Raw genomic sequence first — 20186 nt, 5'->3', positions numbered from 1 at the left:
AAAGGGGGAAAGTGCATGAGAAAAAAACAAGTCAGATGGAGGAAGATGAATCACACAAGGTGAAGCTGGAGACAGCTGGTGCTTTGTTCTTGTTCCTTCCATTATCATGGCTTCATTTCTGAGCAATTTGCTCCAAAATAATTTACCCCTTCAGCCAATTCTTTTCCCAGTAATAAAATTTCTTACATTTCTCAATCTTTCTTTCTTCTCCAATCTCTGGTTTTTAATTCTCAGACTTGTCATCATAGGTTTAACCTATTTTGCAGAAAATCACTTCATGACATTGACAAACTTCAGACAAAAAAGTTCCCTTTGTGTTCAGTTTCATTAAAGCACAGACCAAATAATATCAGAACAACACACATAAATTTATGACATGGGACACAATGCCTCTATTTGTTTAGAATATTCAGTCAGTAGAATGTGTCACAACCTGAAATATATGCTAAAGTATTCTTCAGAAAACTATTGACCTGAATAAAAAAGACCTTTGCTTTATGAACATAGAGAAAATTCTCATCTGTTCACCCAACCAATGTGAAACTATGTTGGTGATTTCACTGGGATATTTAACTTGAACTTGTAGCAGCGCTATGGCAGCACTACAACTCCCAGGAGGCATCAAAATAGCCATGTGATGTCAGTGCGTGATGACATCAGTGCATATCGAGCGCGTAACTCTATGGCTTTTAAAAGGTTGCGTAGGTGATGAAGAGCAAATCTGTTTGATTCACTCCAGAAATGCCTTGTGTGGTTATTTCGTTGTGTCCACTGCGATTTCAGTGGCTGCAAACGGTCATTTGCTTTTCTTTCTTTACTTGCTGTTTATTCCCTTCTCTCTAGCCTTTTAATTAAGGCACCTGCTTGCTTTTTACTCAAATCTCAAGAGATCTCATTCAGGTGTCAAATTTCCAATTGACTATCCAGAAAAATAATCATCAGATGCCGCTGATGGGCAGACTTCATTTGCAGTGCTCCATTTTCCAATATCACAGGGAAGTGAAGTTTCCATCATAAAGGGCTAAGGAGTGGGGCAAGGTGTGAACATCTCTCAGCTGTTGTTGATTGATACAAACAGTTTTTGTATCTCTTATGGCGAATCAACCAATAATGAATGTGGAACAAATATCCTTTAAAGCCACTGCATAATGAAACCAAATGTAGAATATGCGTAGAACCAGTTATGACAAGTATCCATGGAAATTTTTGCATTTTACTATCAATTGATAGCTGTTGTACTGAAGAGAAAACATTTTTTAAAATCATCTGTTATACATATTAATTGTGCCGTTATTTAATACTGCCACTTTGATTATTGTGCATCAGCTTTCGTTATAATTGAGATACATATTTTGTTGGGCCAGATTTTTCTCCAGTTCTGTAAAGCTGCCGTTCATCGCTTTGACTTTTTCAGGGATATTGCACTGGAATTTACTATGATTTAAAAAAAAAATCACTTCAGCACAGCATACTCAAATAGGGCTTTGGCAGCCATAGAAACAAGGGAAGCACATCTCCATCAACTCAAGCAATTGACCTCCCACAAGCACCCTGAATAAGTGATGCAGAATCAAAACCAGGCAGTGCCTGTTAGAAAACTGAACTTGATAAAAAATCATATAGAAAAAGAAAGAGGGAAGGAAAGAATAAAGAGAAAGAGTAGTTGAGATCAAAGAAGTAAAAAAAAGTGTTTATATTTTAAGGAATGAGATTCCACTCATGAAAGCTCGTTTCCAATGTCTGAGAGGTTGTTTGCAAGTAATGATCATCTGACAGATTTACTTGCACTAGAATAAACAATTGATAACTTTTTCTGGCAAATTCAGTGCCCATCTATTATTAAAGTGCAACAACTTCATGTCTATGAATGTGAAAGCCAATGTTTTGGTAAAAGACTGTTTCTGTGCAGCTCAGAGCAGTAGAAGGATAACTTCCTAAGCATAGAACTTTAATGATGATGAGTGATGAGTCAACTGATCTTACAATTCTTATAATAGCAAAATCCAGCCCAGTGTTAAAATGTTATGCCTTGTAAGTGCCTGTTTTTCATAGTTCATGATACTGCCTCATGCACCCATGATGAGCTCGTTGACTATCTACTTTGCTGCCAACTTTCACCCCAACATCAAATTCACTTGATCCACTCTTGTAACACTGTCCCCTTTCTTGATTTATCTGTTTCCATCTCGGGAGACAAACTCACGACTGAAATTTTCTACAAATCCACACAGACTGGGGGAATTGCTTTGTTGGGAAACTTGGCTCTGTTCCAGTGGCCACCCATTTCAATTCCCTGCTCCATTCCCTTGCTGTCATGTCTGTCCATGGTCTCACACACTGCCAGACTGAGACCACTTACAAATTGGAGGAACAACACCTTATATTTTGTCTGACTGATGGCATTAACATTGACCTCCATTTTCTGTTAGCCCTCCCTCCCCATTCTTTCCCTATGTCTCCTTTGCTTGTGCTCTGTCTCTTTCTTCCTTCTCTTTTCCCACTGTCTACGCAAGCTCTGCTTCCACAGAGCCCCCCAAAATTGTTCCTCCTCCAGTCAATTCTCACCTTTTCTCTCACCTGTGTTCCATGTTATAACCAATTAACACCTTTTGTCTGTTGGTCTGTACTCCTTCCCTGCCCATTCTTCCCTCCCCAGCCTTTTAATTCAGGCGCCTGGTTTTTACTTATACAATGAAAAAAGGCTCAGGCCTGAAATGAAGGTAATATATCTTTACCTTCTGTGGTCACTGCAAGACCTGCTGAGTTCCATTAGCATTTCTGTGTTTTTACTTCGTACTCCATAATTCACAGATTCTGCTAAGATTTGCAGAAATTAAAATATTTCAGATGTTATTTTCCAGTCTGCTCACAACAAATAGATTCAGTATATTTGCAGTCAATTCAAACAAAGTATTTCAGGATGATACTGTGACAGAGTATATAGATATAGATGTTTTTAGGAGATAAATTGGGAAAGGTTTATTAGAGTAGCTTATATACAAACATTTTAAAACAGATCTTATTTGAAATACTGGAGCTCTATCCTATGCTAGACATATCAGCTCCATAGCTTTTGTAAGAGCTCTGAAGAGCGCTCAAGAGACTTCACTAATGGATTGTTGTTTACAAAAGGCAACAGATGAAAGAAGATGTTAGAGCCTCTGCTGTCTGGAAAAGAACTTGCTGTTCTGAGAGGGTCATGTGGTCTTGCTAGCAGAGAGAGTCAAACAGGCTTTCTCTCAGAGAGAGAGAGAGAGAGAGAGAGAGAGAGAGAGAGAGAGAGAGAGAGAGAAAGAAAGCCTCTCACATACAGAGATCATTTGTTCAGTGTTACAGCCAGCAAAAGTAGCTGGGACTGGAACAGGACAAGCTGGCAAGCTTATGGAAAGCCCAGTTGTAAGATAGCCTGGCCAAAGCCCTTATAGTTCATGCTAGAGGAGAGGACTGGCTGTCTAATGTTTCACTTGGAATAAGAGAAACAGAAAAGGAACTCTGTGATGACCTGAAAGAAAGAGGTTATCATCTGGAGAACCCTGAAGGGGCAAGTTTTGTCAGCAAGACACTGGAGTGGCTGATGGAAGTACATCAGTTGTGGATGTTGTCGGACTCTGGCTTTACCCTTCCCTCAATTTGGTCTATATGTCGTCTAAGTCCAGCGTGCTCGTTGAATGAAGTGATAGGAGAAGGTATTCAGTTTCACAATCAGTTTATTACATAGCACAAAAATAAAGTTTAACAGAGCTCTTGTTCAGTCGTTAGTTCATAGGTCATCTGCTCAGTGAGCTATTCCCCAAGACTGACTCCTACTGTCCAGTCTCTTCTGTTTATATAGATCAACATTGTTACATTGACCAAGAGTTGGCTTTCTTTGATAGACTCCTTGCATAAGATTTATCTCAAACAATTTCCTGCTCTGCACTTATCGATGGTGTGAACCTCCTATCTTAATCCCCAAGACCAGAACATCCTGTTGTTTTGATCAGAAGTCAATTCATACCCCAGATATTTCTAATTATTTATTTATTCTCATCTGGCCATAGTCTTCTGTTCTAATCAACACCTCCCGTGTACCCTTATGACTTAATATTCCTACTAAATTGGTTTATCCATTTTGTTTGTCTCTGACATTCTCAGTCATGGTACTCTTATCACTTATCCTTGCAATACACTTATCTTCCTGTCACTGGCCTGTTTCAGAATAAATCACTGTCCCTATGGTTCCTCCAACCTCATCCTGTCTAACTTCTCCTATTTGCTATCCTTTTTCTCCCATGTGTGCTTTACAATTAGCAGTGTAACTTGGGGATGAAAGTATTTTCTCTCTTTGTATTTTGAGGCAGCAAATTCTACACATACTATAATCAGCCAACTTTTCCACATACTGTGGCTGTTACTTAATTGCATTAATATTTCCCTTAAACAGTATAATTGAAGTAAATAGTAAATTGTTACATAGTAATGGATTAATGAATACATAATGAATAGTACATAGGCATATTTTCCATGATTACTTAACCCTTGGTTCTAACAATGTCCTGGAATAACAAATCTCTCTCTAAAAACCAACAAGAACCTTCCTGAGCTGTAACTATTTACCTTTCAAGCACGAAAGTCTGGTGAAATTTATACATGTTAAATTCAGTGCACAGTATAAGAATTCCCTGCCACCAGTGAACTTGGAGGAATGAGAAGTGAGATTGGACTGTGAGCCAAAGATCTTTTCTGAACTTACTCACACATTACATACACGTGCATTTAGAATTAGAATTAATAAGCTAAAGTTTGATTCTGTTTTCACGTTTAAAGATAATTAAAAGCATCTTTTGTTTAAGTAACCATTTGTCTTAGTGAATATCTATTGCTGCTGGGCTTTGGGGTCCTCTGGGCTTGTAACAATACATAAATCACAAAAAGAGTTAAAAGTGGTACCATTCCCAAGCACTCACTAACTTGTTCTTCCAGAAGGAACTGGTCACACTTTGAAAGATATTCTCAAAGAAGCCACAGGAAATAACTTCAGTGCTTGTTTCTAAATCTTACAAATGACAACTATGGTAGAGAGAGTGACTGCTCAGTGAGGGAAGAGGTATCAGTCTAGACCAGTGGAGTTACTGTGTCACACTCCTGAGTTGTGCATTGTAGTAATGGAAATGCTTTGATGAACCAGGAGATAACCACTAAACAGAGATTACTCAGTCTGTTATTCTATTTCTTAAAGCTTTTCCACATCCATAACACAGTGATCCCCTTTGGCCTTCCATTTCTGGCATCTCCTTTACAGCACCTCACCCAAACTGGCACTGTCCCCACATTACAAATTCTCCTGCTTGCTCTTTGTTCCATATAAATGCTCACATCAGAATCAGAATTTACAGTCATGAACATGTCACAAAATATGTTGTTTTGTGGCAGTATCACAGTGAAAGCAGTTATGTAAATTAGTTTACAAAATAAATTAAAATAGTGCAAAAATATGCAAATTAAGGCAGTGGTGCTGTGGTTCATTGTTCATTCAGGAATCTGATGGCAGAGGTGAAAAAGTTGTCCTTCAGCTGCTGAGTGCTCATCTTCAGGCTCCGGTACTTTTTTCGTGATGGTAATGGAGTGAAGAGGGCATGGCTTGGGTGGTGGCTGCTTTCTTTAGACACAGCCTCTTGTAGATGTCCTCAATGGAGTGAAAACTGGTATCCATGATGTTACAGGCTGAGATAACAACCTTCTAGAGTTTCCTGTCCTGAGCATTGGCACCTCCGTATCAGACAGTGATACAACCAGCCAGAATGCTTTCCACGGTACACCTGTAGAAGTTTTTGAGAGGATTCGGTGACATAGAAAATCTCCTCAAACACCTCACAAAGTATAGCCACTGGAGGACCCACCTTCGTGACTGTATCGACATGGAGGGTCCATGACAGATCCTTGGAGATGTTGACACCCAGGGATTTGAATTTCTTGACCCTCTCCACTGCTAAGCCTTCGATGAGGACTGGGTCATTTTCTGATTTCCTCCTGAATTGATTCCTTGGTTTTGCTAATGTTGAATGCAAGGTTGTTGTTGTGACACCACTCAACCAGCTGATCTATCTCTGTCCTGTGCACTTCCTCATTGCCATTTGTGATTCTGCCGACAACCATGGTGTTATTGGCAAATTTGCAGATAGCATTTGAATTGTACATAGCCACACAGTCATGGGTTTAGAATAAGTAGAGCTTTGGGCTAAGCATGCATCCTAGTGCCTGTGTTGCTGACAGGGAAGTAAAGGTTCCAGTTTAAGAGGGGGGTACAGAGGCCCAGGGGTTGGAGCTTGTTGACTAGCACTGAAGGAATAATGGTGTTGAAGGCTGAGCTGCAGTCACTAAAGTGCAGCTGTATGTATGAGTTGTTGTTTTCTGAACGATCCAAAGCTGAGTAAGCCAGTGATAAAGCATCTGCTGTGAAGCAATTGTGAAGGTAGGTGAATTGCAGTGGGTCCAGTCCTAAACCTTGGTACATTCTAATTCTGGCTATCACCAACCTCTCAAAGTATTTCATCACAGTAGATGTGAGTGCCACTGGACGATAGTCATTGAGGCAGCTCACTCTATATTGGGATGAATTATGCCCTTTTGAGGTAGGTGGGAACCTCTGACTGCAGCAATGAGACATTGAAAATGTCCCTGAACATTCCAGCCAATTGGTTTGCACTCTTTCTTGTCAGGTACATCATCAGGGCCTCTTGAATGATGTTCTGACGTCGGCCTCAGAGTCAGATATCACAGGGTCCTCAGCCTTTGCAGGGATTCTCAGAGGCACTGTTCTCAAAGCAGACATAGAAGGTTTTTAAGCTTATTGGATAAAGAAGCATCGCAGCCATCTATGGTGTTCGCCCTCACTTTGCAGGATGTAATGGCCTGTAATCCCTGCCATAGCTGGCGTGCATCTGTCCAGAATGAATGCTGAAAATGACAAGAACTATAATGGAAGGAATAAATCCCCAGCTTTTGGAGCTCATTTCAAGCATGTTCTTAAGAAAAGAATAATTAACCATCCACAATTTGCAATACTGTGTCTGGTTTCCCTCAGTACAGCACCTCCAGGACAAGGAGTCATTGGATGAGGCAATGGCCAGCCAGAAAGCCAAAGCAAAATAAAAGGCTTTCACAAATTGCAGAGATGGTATGGAAAACTTCAGTCAGCTGTTTGCTGTGTTTCATCTTCCATGGTTTTGTGTTTAATCACTTGGAACCTGCTTTTCACCTGCCTTCTCATCACCTTTGTTAGAAATTAAAGTACCTTTAAAGAAATTGCTCGAGACAAAAATTGAGAACAAAGAACATTTATTACTACAACAATGCAAAGTTGGGTGCTTCCCCTTACCCTGGGAATACACACACATACTGGGGCTCACCCAACTTTTATACAGTCAATTTCAGTATCAGAATGCCCTCCCCCTTACATTCTTCTGCCCCCTGGATGGGTTTGGCATAGGTAATCCTTCCTGCCTACGTGCAGTTTCAGTACACTTGGAGGACCAGGGGGTATCCTGTGGGTGCCCCATCATGTCATTGTCCTTATTCACACCTTCCTGATTCTCTGGGCTACAGTCTCTTGATATGCAGAGTTGACTCATTCTATCTAGGGTTGGCTAATTTCATATGTATAAATCTGTGTATGGTTAGCTAATTAGAAATGTATGACTTGGTACTTCTGTCCAGGGCTAGGAGACCCTTATCTGATCCAGACTACCTCAACTTCCTACATTCTATTGTACCTTACCATTCCTTATCTTAGTCCTATGGTCTTGTCACAAAGACTAGAAGATTCTTATGTTAATCGTGCTGACTCTGCTTTCCTGCATCCTAACCCCCAAGCTTATCCTGTTTGTACTGGTTACAGCCATTTTACTGATGAACTTTAGTTTCTTCCATGTTCATAATTTTAGATCAATTTTCCCATCTCTCACAATCCTCACTTTTCTTTTAGATCAGTAATACTGATCTTTCACCATGGTCAGTGTTACTGATCTTTGGTTACTAGTGTCAGTGTGACTGATCCCCCCCCCCCCTCCTCACTTTTCTTTTAGATCAGTAATACTGATCTTTCAAGTGTAAGGTGTAGTTTTACCCAGCTGGTCATTAACTGAATTGTAATGTCTGTGTAAAGTCTTTAGGTAGGGGAGCACCATGAAGGTCAGAGTAGCAGAGTCCAGCTGCTTATTAGGGTTGCGAGTATCAGGCTCCAGTTCTCAGTAAAGAGTCTAGTCCAGCCCACACGTTGAAACATTGAAGCAGTGTCTTTGAAACACCCGACTTTTGTAAGCGTTGTCCTGACGAAGTCTGTGAGAGACGCTGCCTTCAGCAGCGAACGAGTAGCAGTCTGTGAGAAGCGCTGCGTTCAGCAGCGAACGAGTAGCAGTAGTCAGGCGGTTCCGTTGAATTGTGGCTAGTATCTGATGTCCTCTTCAGCCCCGAACCCTAGGGCCACCGATCTCCGAAGGCTGTCTGGAGCCTGATATTAAAGTGTCAAGCAGCTCACGTTGTTGGTAACTGGTGCTCTCCTTCACGGGGTGATGAAAAGAGACCAAGCTGGGGGTGGATTGTTTCTTGTGATTTAACTGTGTGTTGCAGCTTGTCTGCTAACATTAGCATATGTATCATTGAACTTGTGAGTTGCAGCCTGTCTGTGTACATTAGCATATGTATTAACTCTCTCTCTCTCTGTTACATGTACAATCCTGACTACCATTCTGTCTGTCTTTGTCCCACCATGTCCTTTGTGCTATCGCTTCAAAACTCCTGTCTTTAATACCTGTGTAGGCTAAGATACAAATTAGATGTACTCCACTAAAGCTGTTCAGTTCCCCTGGTCCGTATTGGAATCCCTTGTTAACCCATATCCCACTATGACTATACATTAAATCTATGCCCTGTCTACATTCTAAAGGAGCACAATTGTAACCTCTGCTGCCCCTATTCCAGGGGAACTTAAAACATTAACGAACAATATTCCAAAAAATGAGTAAACAACAATGAAAGTAAAACCCATTGAAAGCAGCAATAAAATACAACAATAACTGAATAAACCACAAAAAATGTAAAGCTCATTGAAAACAGCAATAAAATACAACAATAACTGAATAAACCACAAAAAATGTAAAGCTCATTGAAAACAGCAATAAAATACAACAATAACTGAATAAACCACAATAAATGTAAAGCTCATTGAAAACAGCAATAAAATACAACAATAACTGAATAAACCATTAAAAAAAATGAAAAAAAATGTAACATTACGGCACTTTGTCACGGCGCAGTGTAAGTTTCAGGTCTGATGGATGAGGAACTGCACGCCAGGTTGGGGTTTGAATCTGTGTGTCGTGATGTTGTGGTTCAGAAGCTGGTTTAATTCTTTGAATGTGGGTCCAGCCTTTCTCTCTTGTTCTTACTGCGGTGTCTGTAATTAAAAGTACACAGAAGGGACCATCCCAGGCAGGTTTTAGTTGATCCTCTTGCCATGCTTTTACATATAACCAATCACTAGATTTTAATAAAATGAATAACAATCTGACTTTCCTTTGTGTTAGTGTAAAAATTGTAAAATATAACACAAACCATATTTGCATGGGTTTTGAATATGTTAGACCTTATTAAAATGCAGTTGGAGCTGCTTGTCTGTATGGGGCACAACCCTCCAATTTGTTAGAGTGAGTACATAACAGACATTGCAGCACAAGAGCCCCTGCAAGAGAACTTGAAACATATTCAACCTTTAGTTCTGCCTTAAGTAAAATGCCTTGAGCCACAGCTCACAGGAGCTGGCCTTATTTAAAACAGTCTGTAAAACAGGCACCAAAAAAAGTTAAAAGATGTTCTTATGAAGATTGCACACACAATAATTTAAGTACAGGCTAGTTTCTATTATATTCCACTTAAAAGTTCTGCTGCATGAATCCTGGAGCTTGTGGAGTCATTATTGAATCAAGAAATATTGGTGCCATGCCAATCTCATTCTAACATGCCAATTTCTCCAGTCCTTAAGTCAAGATGTACTGAATAGCATCTGGTACAAGATCTGTGAGTTCTTAATGATATTATTATTCTTATGCACCCAATTGTTCTGAACTATGCCACCAATTTAAATCATATTCCACCTATTGCAGTACTCACACACCACCATAGACCAGTTCGCAGGTTTATTTCTCCATTAAGCTGAATCCAGTTGCGCAGGGTTTACCTCCATGATCATTTACAATGTAACTTCCGCACTACCGGATTTAAATATAAACCTGATGAATGGGGGAAAGTTATCATGAATTAAATAACAGCGGCAATACAGAGAAATTGTGCTGAGGCATTAATTTCACTCCGGAGGAAAATGCACCAGAGAAATGAATGATTAAACTTATAGGAATCCCCATAGGAATCCCCAGAGGTTTCTTTATTCTTCAGAGGTGGGTGATCTTTAAACTCACGGACCTTGACTGCTGAATGTGTAGAAGAAATGTATTAAATGTGTTGATAGGGCTCCATACCTCTAACTGCAAGACAAGAGCCTGAAGCCTCAATTTCAAGTGCCACAGTGCACTTAAAGGGACATGCACACTCCCCCTTCAACTGGCTGATCCAGCCACTTTACACATCAGATCCTTTCTTTATCTCACATACACTTAAAGTTAAGATGTATAGAACTCACCCTATTTGCGCAAACATTTCTCCCTGCAAATGTTATAACATCACTCAACTCTCAGGTACTCCCTGTGCAAAATCACATTTGAATACAATTTATTTCATAAATTGGAATTAACTGGTAGTTAAATTCGCTCATTCTACAGTATTGATAAACGATCCTTTATGACATTTAATTTTTAGCATGAATTTTAATCAATATTGGTCAGTGACTGAAGTGGGAAGTCGTGATTTATGAAATTATCTCTGGTCTCTACTCTCCCACTCCCTGCACTTCTCCCAACATTCAGGAGCTGGCACACAGTCCCTGCCTTTTTTCATGTTACTCATCTACTATTCCTTTAACTGCTTGCATCAAAATGTTAGCCTTTGCTTTCTGCTTATCCTCAGATGTCTGGACAAATGCTTTTTGTGTGATCTGTAGAAGCTGGGTTATTCCCTGCTCATGCCAATTTTCTGTCTTTTGTAATTTTCTCCTAATGTCTGGGGCTGAGTTGGTAACAAAACCTGTTAGTACCAATTGTTCCCCTGCTGGGGATTCTATGTCGAGACCCCCATATTGTATATATATTTGGTCCCAAAAATTGGTCTTAACTGTTCGGCACATCCCTGGGGATCTTCTATCAGGGAGGTCAGTTCTTTCTTAAAGTTACGCACTTCAGTACTGGTCAGGGGCATATTTACGAAACCGAGACCCTCTCCCATGGGAACTTCCCGCAGTGGTCTCATCCAATTGGTTTCTGGCTTATTAGGTCTGGGTTCCTGCTCCCTGGGAAATGAATCAAAGGGTTCTGCCCTTTCTTCCTGAAGAGTCTCACGCTGTTCTGAATTAAAGTTACCTCTCTCTCCTGTCAACAGAGGTGGTAATCGAGTGCTTTGTGAGCAAGTTATCATACCACTCCTGCTCTCTTCTCTCTTCTCTAGTGGTGGGGGAGGTGGGGAAGGTGCAGAAGGGTAGGTTATAGGAGGGGAAGGAAAGATAGGAGCCGGCATAGGAGGAACATAAGGTGGAGGGAGGGAATGTAACACATCCCAACCCTGTGATTCAGGGACAAAAGGTTCCTCCTCTCTCTTATCCCTGAATTCTTTCTCATTCAAAACCAGCTGTTCAATGGATCCCTTGAGCCAGCAGGCTGCACATTCCCTGCTCTCAACATTGTCTTTCTGGTTTTGATAGAGCCATAGGTTCAAAGCTTTACACATCCATTCATCCTCGGATCCGAATTTTGGCCAGTACACGGAGCTCCCTTTAACCAGGTATTTAACCCATTCATTACAACAATACCTGACCATCGTCAGTTTGTCTTTACCACGGGTCTTTCCTGTGCCCCACTCAGATAACATCAACCCAAGCGGGCTGTACGTAGCTATCTGGTGGTCACGTCCTGTGTCAGGACTCTCATCTTTACTGCCCACTATTCCCATGCTTAGGAACAAGTAAAATACTCTTACCGAGTTCTAGTAGTACTGCTCTAGCGCACGTCCTTCCGCCGTTTGTTCTCAATGCCTCTTCTCGGATATCACTCGCTTCTTCCACTGACCAGCCACCCGTCGCCCGTGAGTCCAGCTGAATCAGCCGGGGTGCACCTACTCTCGTCGTCGGGGCACTCTGTCAGTGGAGGGAGTGTGATCCCGGACGAGTCCCCATTTGTTAGAAATTAAAGTACCTTTAAAGAAATTGCTCGAGACAAAAATTGAGAACAAAGAACATTTATTACTACAACAATGCAAAGTTGGGTGCTTCCCCTTACCCTGGGAATACACACACACACTGGGGCTCACCCAACTTTTATACAGTTGATTTCAGTGTAGGAATACCCTCCCCCTTACATTCTTCTGCCCCCTGGATGGGTTTGGCATAGGTAATCCTTCCTGCCTACGTGCAGTTTCAGTACACTTGGAGGACCAGGGGGTATCCTGTGGGTGCCCCATCATGTCATTGTCCTTATTCACACCTTCCTGATTCTCTGGGCTACAGTCTCTTGATATGCAGAGTTGACTCATTCTATCTAGGGTTGGCTAATTTCATATGTATAAATCTGTGTATGGTTAGCTAATTAGAAATGTATGACTTGGTACTTCTGTCCAGGGCTAGGAGACCCTTATCTGATCCAGACTACCTCAACTTCCTACATTCTATTGTACCTTACCATTCCTTATCTTAGTCCTATGGTCTTGTCACAAAGACTAGAAGATTCTTATGTTAATCGTGCTGACTCTGCTTTCCTGCATCCTAACCCCCAAGCTTATCCTGTTTGTACTGGTTACAGCCATTTTACTGATGAACTTTAGTTTCTTCCATGTTCATAATTTTAGATCAATTTTCCCATCTCTCACACCTTTGACTGACAGCAGTAACTTAGTGCAGCATTCTGTTTCCATAAACACCATTCCCACTTGGTCCAATCTTTGTAACTCATCTGTTCCTTGCCTGAGGTCTGGATTTCCATCAGGTTTAAGTGGATAGAAATCATGAATGGAAATGTTGGCTGAATTGTCACACTGAGAATATAGAGGCCAATTGTGACACTGCACTCCCAGCCAGTTACATTGAAAAGAATTCAACCCAGGCTGAAGGTTAGGCCATGCAATGTTTACCAAATCATTTGGTAGAGCAGCTATTCTCAATTTTTATTCAGCTATGGCTCCCCTCAGACTCAGCTCAAAGTTTATGCCCCCCCCATTCCCTGTGAAGCATTCAAGGTTTGGTTTCTTCTGTACTTCTCTCCTACCAACTACATAAAAAGTATTTCTGTTACATGAAGTGAAAAAGACCAGGCTTTTACTTAAATGCACAATGGCCCCTGGGGTGGGGAGGGGGAGGTGGAATAGGGCCCCCTGTTGAGAATGATTCAGTAGAGTACCATTTGAAAAAACAAGATTGTTGTTGAATGTTCTGCTATTAGCAGTAATATACAGCGCAGCTTATTACATCCTTCACGTGTATGGATACAGATTGAACTTTATTTATTGCATTCTTGGAAGAAATAGATAAACAACTCTGAAGCAACCAAAACTAGAATATCAAGGTTGATTAACGAAGCAGAGATTGCAGTGAGTGGCATTGTACAAAAAGGCAATCAATAATGAAACAACCACTGATAAGAAATCAAATATCCTGAGCACTAAAAACTGAACCTGACCATTTGTTTGACAATCAGCTCATTATCATTGATGTTCAGTAAAAGTCACAGGTTGAATCCCAACTTATGTTGGTGAAGGTTGAGACATAGCTTAATTAGATTCACAACTAATGCCAGAAAATCTTTGGACACCAGAAAGTGAATTGCATGAAGAAATGCCCAGGTATATAAATGATTATATATGCAGTCAAACCCAGATTAAATCACTTTTATACATGAGTTTTTAATGCAAGTGTTATATTTTGTTTAAAAAAATTCACTAAAATCGGAGTCTGGTTTTAGCACTGCCTAAATTATGCAGTCAATCTGGCCAGACCACTAAAGCTATGAATATTGATACAGGCATAGTGGTACAAAGGTGAGGCCTCAGCTGAGCTCAGTTCACTCAGTGAGAAGGTTGTGTGGTGGAGGGTGGTAGATAGTTCTAAAAACACAGCTGGGGTTGGAGCTGGGATGAAGTGTGCGATCCAAAGGGGCTGTGAGAAACAGAAGTACCTTCACAGAATTTGCTCGAGACAAAAATTGAGAACAAAGAACATTTATTACACAACAATGCAAAGTTGGGTGCTTCCCCTTACGCTGGGAATACACACACATACTGGGGCTCACCCAACTTTTATACAGTTCATTTCAGTGTAGAGGTACCCTCCCCCCCCCACCATTCTTCTGCCTCCTGGATAAGTTTGGCATTAGGCAATCCTGTCTGCCTACGTGCTGTTTCTGTTGAACTTGGAGGACCAGGAGGTATCCTTTCGGTGTCCCATCATGTCATTGTCCTTATTCATCTGCCTTTGTCCTTATTCACACCTTCCCAACCCTCAGGGCTTACTAACTCTTATATGCTAATTCTGTCTAAGGCTTACTAATTACATATGCGGAACTTGCTGACTCTTATCTTATTCAGACCAACTTTACTTCCTACATTCTATTATCTACCCTTATCCTATTCATACTGGCTTTATTCATTACACATATTTTCATATTAGTTTTACTCATCTCTCACAATCCTCACTTTTCTTTTAGCTACGCTTCGTGAATTCTCAACTGGAATGTATTACTTGTAAACTTGGTATTTTTCCCAGTGAGTCAGTAAACAAACTGCAGTCTCAGCATCATCAGACAGAATTTGGGAAACAAACATCCTTTGGGTTATAGTGTTCTGACGAGGGGTCCGTTGAATTAAATACTGCACACAAGTCTTTAGGCAGGGGAGCACCATAATGGCCAGAATAGCGAGTCCAGCTGCTATAAGGGCTGTGGGTATCAGACTCCAGTTACCAATAAAAAGTCTAGTCCATCCCACACCGGACCAAGGTTGCCAAGTCTGAACCTGGGCATGGGAAGGTTTTTGAACTCCTGAAGAAGTGACTTTAACCGCCTGACCGTTGTGAGCATTGTTATTAACCAGTCTTTCACAAACGCTGCCTTCAGCAGCCAATGAGTAATCGAGAGCCAGGCGGTTTTGTTGAACTATGGCTCGTATCTGGCGTCTTTCTTCAGCCCATAAATTCAGGGCCATCACTGTCTGTTCGGTGATGATCTCCAAGGCTGGAGTCTGATTAAACGATTTAAATGCCAGCAGCTGTGGTGTTCTGGAGCAGCTTACGTCGTTTACAACTGGAATTCCCCTTACAGTGGTGGTTCTTAACATTCCGAATGTTTGTGTTACCCAAAAGATGATTTACAGGAGACCAAGTTGGGGAGGGGTGTTTCTTGTCACTTAACCTGTGAGTTGCACTTGTCTGCGAACATTAGCATAAGTATCACTGAACCTGTGAGTTGCAGCCTGTCTGTGAACATTAGCATATGTATTCACTCTATCTCTGCTACATGTCTTCTTTCTTTTCTTTGGCTTGGCTTCGCGGACGAAGATTTATGGAGGGGGTAAAAAGTCCACGTCAGCTGCAGGCTCGTTTGTGGCTGACAAGTCCGATGCGGGACAGGCAGACACGATTGCAGCGGTTGCAAGGGAAAATTGGTTGGTTGGGGTTGGGTGTTGGGTTTTTCCTCCTTTGCCTTTTGTCAGTGAGGTGGGCTCTGCGGTCTTCTTCAAAGGAGGTTGCTGCCCGCCAAACTGTGAGGCGCCAAGATGCACGGTTTGAGGCGTTATCAGCCCACTGGCGGTGGTCAATGTGGCAGGCACCAAGAGATTTCTTTAGGCAGTCCTTGTACCTTTTCTTTGGTGCACCTCTGTCACGGTGGCCAGTGGAGAGCTCGCCATATAATACGATCTTGGGAAGGCGATGGTCCTCCATTCTGGAGACGTGACCCATCCAGCGCAGCTGGATCTTCAGCAGCGTGGACTCGATGCTGTCGACCTCTGCCATCTCGAGTACTTCGACGTTAGGGGTGTAAGCGCTCCAATGGATGTTGAGGATGGAGCGGAGACAACGCTGGTGGAAGCGCTCTAGGAGCCGTAGGTGGTGCCGGTAGAGGACCCATGATTCGGAGCCGAACAGGAGTGTGGGTATGACAACGGCTCTGTATACGCTTATCTTTGTGAGGTTTTTCAGTTGGTTGCTTTTCCAGACTCTTTTGTGTAGTCTTCCAAAGGCGCTATTTGCCTTGGCGAGTCTGTTGTCTATCTCATTGTCGATCCTTGCATCTGATGAAATGGTGCAGCCGAGATAGGTAAACTGGTTGACCGTTTTGAGTTTTGTGTGCCCGATGGAGATGTGGGGGGGCTGGTAGTCATGGTGGGGAGCTGGCTGATTGAGGACCTCAGTTTTCTTCAGGATGACTTCCAGGCCAAACATTTTGGCAGTTTCCGCAAAGCAGGACGTCAAGCGCTGAAGAGCTGGCTCTGAATGGGCAACTAAAGCGGCATCATCTGCAAAGAGTAGTTCACGGACAAGTTTCTCTTGTGTCTTGGTGTGAGCTTGCAGGCGCCTCAGATTGAAGAGACTGCCATCCGTGAGGTACCGGATGTAAACAGCGTCTTCATTGTTGGGGTCTTTCATGGCTTTGTTCAGCATCATGCTGAAGAAGATTGAAAAGAGGGTTGGTGCGAGAACACAGCCTTGCTTCACGCCATTGTTAATGGAGAAGGGTTCAGAGAGCTCATTGCTGTATCTGACCCGACCTTGTTGGTTTTCGTGCAGTTGGATAATCATGTTGAGGAACTTTGGGGGACATCCGATGCGCTCTAGTATTTGCCAAAGCCCTTTCCTGCTCACGGTGTCGAAGGCTTTGGTGAGGTCAACAAAGGTGATGTAGAGTCCTTTGTTTTGTTTTCTGCACTTTTCTTGGAGCTGTCTGAGGGCAAAGACCATGTCAGTGGTTTCTCTGTTTGCGCGAAAGCCGCACTGTGATTCTGGGAGAATATTCTCGGCGACACTAGGTATTATTCTATTTAGTAGAATCCTAGCGAAGATTTTGCCTGCAATGGAGAGCAACGTGATTCCCCTGTAGTTTGAGCAGTCTGATTTCTCGCCTTTGTTTTTGTACAGGGTGATGATGGTGGCATCACGAAGATCCTGAGGCAGTTTACCTTGGTCCCAACAAAGCTCGAAAAACTCATGCAGTTTGGCATGCAGAGTTTTGCCGCCAGCCTTCCAGACTTCTGGGGGGATTCCATCCATACCTGCTGCTTTGCCACTTTTCAGTTGTTCGATTGCCTTATATGTCTCATCCAGGGTGGGAACCTCATCCAGCTCTAGCCTTAGGGGCTGTTGAGGGAGCTGGAGCAGGGCGGAATCTTGGACTGAGCGGTTGGCACTGAAAAGAGATTGGAAGTGTTCTGACCATCGGTTGAGGATGGAGATCTTGTCGCTGAGGAGGACTTTGCCGTCTGAGCTGCGCAGCGGGCTTTGGACTTGGGGTGAGGGGCCGTACACAGCCTTTAGAGCCTCGTAGAAACCCCTGAAGTCGCCAATGTCCGCGCTGAGCTGTGTTCGTTTGGCGAGGCTAGTCCACCACTCATTTTGGATCTCCCGGAGTTTGCGCTGAAGATGGCTGCATGCGCGACGGAAGGCTTGTTTCTTCTCTGGACAGGACGGATTTGTAAGGTGAGCCTGGTGGGCAGCTCGCTTCTTTGCCAGCAGCTCCTGGATTTCCTGGCTGTTTTCGTCAAACCAGTCCTTGTTTTTCCTGGAGGAGAAGCCCAGTACCTCTTCAGTGGATTGCAGTATGGTAGTCTTCAACTGATCCCAGAGGGTTTCAGGGGACGGGTCCGTGAGGCGGGTTGCAACGTCGAGCTTTGCTTTGAGGTTTGCCTGGAAGTTTCCTCTCGCTTCGTCTGACTGCAGTTTTCCAACATTGAACCTCTTTCTGGGGGCTTTATTGTTCCTGGGCTTTGGCTTGAAGTGAAGGTTGAGCTTGCAGCGAACCAGCCGGTGGTCAGTGTGGCATTCCGCGCTAGGCATGACCCTGGTGTGGAGCACATCTTGTTTGTCACTTTCTCGCACCAGGATGTAGTCCAGGAGGTGCCAGTGTTTGGATCGGGGATGCATCCAGGTGGTCTTAACGCTGTCCCTCGGTCGAGTGAGGCAGGCGGAGGCCCCGGTCCGGGCAGGGAGTGGGAGGCGGCGGCCCCAGTCCGGGCACAGGGAGAGCAGCAGCGGCCCCGGCCCCGGTCCGGGCGAAGGGTAGGCGGCGGCGGCCCCGATACGGGCAGGAGCAAGGGGGAGACGGCGGCCCCGGCCTCGGTCGAGTGAGGCAGGCGGAGGCCCCTGTCCGGGCAGGGAGTGGGAGGCGGCGGCCCCAGTCCAGGCACAGGGAGAGCAGCAGCGGCCCCGGCCCCGGTCCGGGCGAAGGGTAGACGGCGGCGGCCCCGATACGGGCAGGAGCAAGGGGGAGACGGCGGCCCCGGCCTCGGTCGAGTGAGGCAGGCGGAGGCCCCGGTCCGGGCAGGGAGTGGGAGGCAGCGGCCCCAGTCCAGGCACAGGGAGAGCAGCAGCGGCCCCGGCCCCGGTCCGGGCGAAGGGTAGACGGCGGCGGCCCCGATACGGGCAGGAGCAAGGGGGAGACGGCGGCCCCGGCCTCGGTCGAGTGAGGCAGGCAGAGGCCCCGGTCCGGGCAGGGAGTGGGAGGCGGCGGCCCCAGTCCAGGCACAGGGAGAGCAGCAGCGGCCCCGGCCCCGGTCCGGGCGAAGGGTAGACGGCGGCGGCCCCGATACGGGCAGGAGCAAGGGGGAGACGGCGGCCCCGGCCTCGGTCGAGTGAGGCAGGCGGAGGCCCCTGTCCGGGCAGGGAGTGGGAGGCGGCGGCCCCAGTCCGGGCACAGGGAGAGCAGCAGCGGCCCCGGCCCCGGTCCGGGCGAAGGGTAGACGGCGGCGGCCCCGATACGGGCAGGAGCAAGGGGGAGACGGCGGCCCCGGCCTCGGTCGAGTGAGGCAGGCGGAGGCCCCGGTCCGGACAGGGAGTGGGAGGCGGCGGCCCCAGTCCAGGCACAGGGTGAACTGCGGCGGCCTCGGCCCCGGTCCGGGCAGTATGGACCGACCTAGGAGGGGAGGCAGGCCCCTCCAGCCCGGGTAAGAAACCTGCATAGGAGAAGGCCACTCCGATATAAAACCTACGACCCAAGGACCTCGCTGCCACGTCCCAGCTTGCTTGGTCTGCTACATGTACAATCCTGACTAACATTAACATTCTGTCTGTCATTGTCCCACCATCTTCTTTGTGCTATCTCTTTAAAACTCCTCTTTTTAATATCTGTAGAGGCCGGAATACAAACCAAGTCTACTCCCCAAGGGTCGTTCTGTTCCCCTGGTCCATGTTGGGATCCTATATTAACCCATACTAAATAAGGTACCCGACTATGACTATACTCTATACCTGCGCCCTGTCTGCATTCTAAAGGTAAGTAATTGTCACCTCTGCTGCCCCTATTCCAGGAGGACTTAACACATGGTGAGCAATTTGGTGATTTCCCAAAAATTGGGAACCAACAAGTAAACAAAACAGCAAATGGTAAAAACAACATTACAGTACTTTTTCCCGGTGTAGTGTAACTTTCAGATCAGAAGGATGAAGAACTGCACACCAGGTGGAGGGTAGATTATCAATGTCTTTAGTCCATGGATCAGCAGCTTGTTTAATTCGTTCTATGTGAGTCCACCCCTTTTCTTTCATTCGCACTGCAGTGTCTGTAATCAAAACTACACAATAGGGGCCGTCTCAGACAGGTTTTAGTTGGTGATCTTGCCATGCTTTTACATATACCCAATCACCAGATTTAATAAAATGAATAGGATGCTCCAGGGGTGGGTTTTGAGCTAATAAACCCTTCCGTTTTAATTCGTATAGAGAGGCAGAAAGTCCCTTTAAATATTTGGATATGTACTGGTCATTAGCCTCAGGGGTAGAGGTATTAAAAGGTTCGAGTATACCATCTTTCACCAACTGGTCAATTACTGGCTGCAGCCCCTTTCAGCCAGCC

General features: G+C 44.4%; 1 long non-coding RNA gene across 3 annotated transcripts in view; it reads left to right on the top strand.

The window, feature by feature from the left end:
- LOC138762637 (uncharacterized) overlaps positions 1-20186 on the top strand; it is a 130075-nt gene that overhangs the window by 94322 nt on the left and 15567 nt on the right. The window lies entirely within an intron of this gene.

Source organism: Narcine bancroftii, chromosome 5 (genome assembly GCF_036971445.1).
Source record: "Narcine bancroftii isolate sNarBan1 chromosome 5, sNarBan1.hap1, whole genome shotgun sequence".
NCBI classification, from domain to species: Eukaryota; Metazoa; Chordata; class Chondrichthyes; order Torpediniformes; family Narcinidae; genus Narcine; species Narcine bancroftii.
The sequence above is the reverse complement of the archived record's forward strand: the minus strand, read 5'-3'. Positions and strand labels throughout refer to the sequence as shown.